Source organism: Humulus lupulus, chromosome 1 (assembly GCF_963169125.1).
Source record: "Humulus lupulus chromosome 1, drHumLupu1.1, whole genome shotgun sequence".
Taxonomy (NCBI): Eukaryota; Viridiplantae; Streptophyta; class Magnoliopsida; order Rosales; family Cannabaceae; genus Humulus; species Humulus lupulus.
This window is the reverse complement of record NC_084793.1, coordinates 15,009,875-15,012,600: the sequence shown is the minus strand read 5'-3', so window position 1 is coordinate 15,012,600 and position 2,726 is coordinate 15,009,875. Positions and strand designations below refer to the sequence as shown.

At 30.7% G+C, this 2,726-nt stretch overlaps 1 pseudogene; it reads right to left on the bottom strand.

Moving 5' to 3' along the window:
• Positions 1-1,027: 1,027 nt before the first annotated feature.
• On the bottom strand, positions 1,028-1,146 carry LOC133813266 (5S ribosomal RNA; annotated as a pseudogene).
• Positions 1,147-2,726: the final 1,580 nt, after the last annotated feature.

Below are 2,726 nucleotides of genomic sequence, written 5' to 3'. Positions count from 1 at the left end.
GAGTTTTGATAAATCCACCAAGTTCATTCATTACTAAATTTGGTCTTGACAAAAGTGTCATTGTTTCAAAATTGCGGGGTATCCAAAATGGTGGAACACTCGTAACTACACTTGAAAATCTGGAGAAACCTCTACTACTGCATGCATGAAAACCTCACTATTTGTCACTTTTGTACAAATAGCATAAATTGCAGATAAAGGAACAATATGCAATTCACCCAAAAACTCAATTGAACATTTTTATTTATACATAATAATAATAATAATAATAATAATAATAATAATAATAAAAGGTACATTTTAGTACAAATTAATTATGAAAATTGTTAGAAATGATTGCAGCGAGTAGTAGGGATGGTTGATTCTCAATTGTCTATTTTGGTTCAATATTTGTCGTCGTTTTGTTATTTGTATATCTTATCTGGGTACTTTCATGTTGTGATATCGTGTCTTTCTAAAGCTTTTCTTTGTAATTGTTTGGCTATATATTATAGTTGGTATATTTGTGCCAAAACTTCCTATTTTTTTACAAAAGTTATTAACAAACCCTCAATAAAAAATTTTGACGGCAAACTCATTCCGTTAATAATTTGTTGCAAATTAGTTATTTTATCGGTTAAATGTCACGTAAGCACATTAAGTGTCAACTAAAATAAGCAACACTTTATAGGACAACATATAAAAAAATAATTAATTATTTAAAAAAATAAATAAAAATAAATTTAATTAATAAAAAATAGACAAAATAAATTAAAAAACTTTTTCCAATCTTAAATTTTATTTAATTTTAGTTATGTATTATTATGTTAAAATCAAAACATTAAAATAATAGAAATAATAATAAAAAATTAAAAGAAAACTTAAAATAGAAAAAATAAATTTAAAAACATAATAATACATAATTAAAATTAAACAAAACTTAAAAAAAATTTAAAAAATTATTTTTTCTATTTTTTATTAATTAAATTTATTTTTTAAATAATTAATTTTTTCGTGTATCTTAGTTTTTTTTTCTAAAAAAAGTATTAGGATGCAACACGAGGACTTCCCAAGAGGTCACCCATCCTAGTACTATTCTCGCCCAAGCATGCTTAATTGCGAAATTCTGATGGAATCCAGTGCATTAGTGTTGGTATGATCCAATGCAACACTATAAATTATTCACACGTGTATCTTAGTTAGAACTTAACATACTTACGTGTCATTTATTAGCTAAAATGGCTAACTTGCAACCAATCAAAGGTGGTTTTGCCATTAAATTTTTTAATTGGGGGTTAAAAAATAAGTGGTTTTGCCGATATATCCATTATAATTTGATAATAATAGTGTAATAATGTCATCATAATTTGGCTGGTTTTGTTTTAAAAAATCCTTGTATGTTATCATTCAACAGACTTTTTACTTTGAGATTGCCACTTTGTTTACACCCTCTTTAAATATGCAAATGACTGATTCCATAGAAACATATCTGGGTTTACCCATGTTGGGAGGTAGAAATAAGAGAATGTTGTTTAATTCAATAAAAGACAAAGTTTGGATAAAGTTACACTTATGGCAATCAAAGCTTTTTTCTCAAGCTGGTAAAGAAATTTTACTTAAAGCTATTATCCAAGCTATGTTAATTTATCTAATGTCGTGCTTCCGTATAACAGAAGGATTTTACCAAGAAATTGAAAGACTACAAGCCCGGTATTGGTGGGGATCTACTAGTGCACAAAAGAGAATTCATTGGCATGCATGGCATAAAATGTGTAGACCAAAGTGTGAGGGAGGATTAGGATTCCAGGGTTTTATTCAGTATAATTAGGCATTACTGGCAAAACAGACTTGGCGATTATTAATAAATCCTACCTCCCTTCTTGCAAAAGTGTTCAAGGCAAGATACTATCAACACACAAGTATAATGGAGGCTAGAAAAAGGTCGTTACCCTTTGATAACATGGAGAAGTATCATCTGGGATAGGGACCTTTTATGTACAGGTTTGCGAAGACTTATAGGCAATGGAAAATATACCTTGGATTTTAGGGATCCATGGATCCCAAAACCTCCATCTTTTCTCCCAAGTACAATTGATATATCTAATCCCCTTAGAGTACATGATCTGTAACGACCCAAATTTACTAATAAGACTTAAGGGCATTGATTAGTGTGTCGGGAGAGCATAATTGGAATGTATGTGATTTAATGATTAAAAGTATGTTATATGACTATTTGAATATCTGAGATGCATGACTATGTGTATTAGTATGCATGTAGGCCTTGATTAGGTTAGAAAAGGCATAATGGTAATTTTGGCCCGTTGAGGGCATAACTGTATATATATGTGATAATTGTTGAGACCACATTATTATGTGGATATATATGTGATCTGTGATTCGAGATGATCCTAGTGAGCAAGTTAGCGAAAAAGTCACGGTGGGGATTTATACCCGGCTTGGGGCGAGCCTGGGGGTATAATGGGAATTTAGAGAATATAGTGGGGTCTATTTTGATATTGAGGAATATAATTGGTGATTAGTTAAGTATTGTGAGGTAAGCGGTAAATATTAGAGACACTCGAGGAATTAGCGGGAATTGGGTGAAATGACCAAAATGCCCCTAGGTGGATTAAAAGACTTAGGATTTAAGGGAGGGTATTGTGGTCATTTGGCTTATAAAGGATAGGCATAACTGAGGCTTTATTCTTAGTGGAGTTTGTAGAATGAAATAGAAGTCTGAAGGAAAG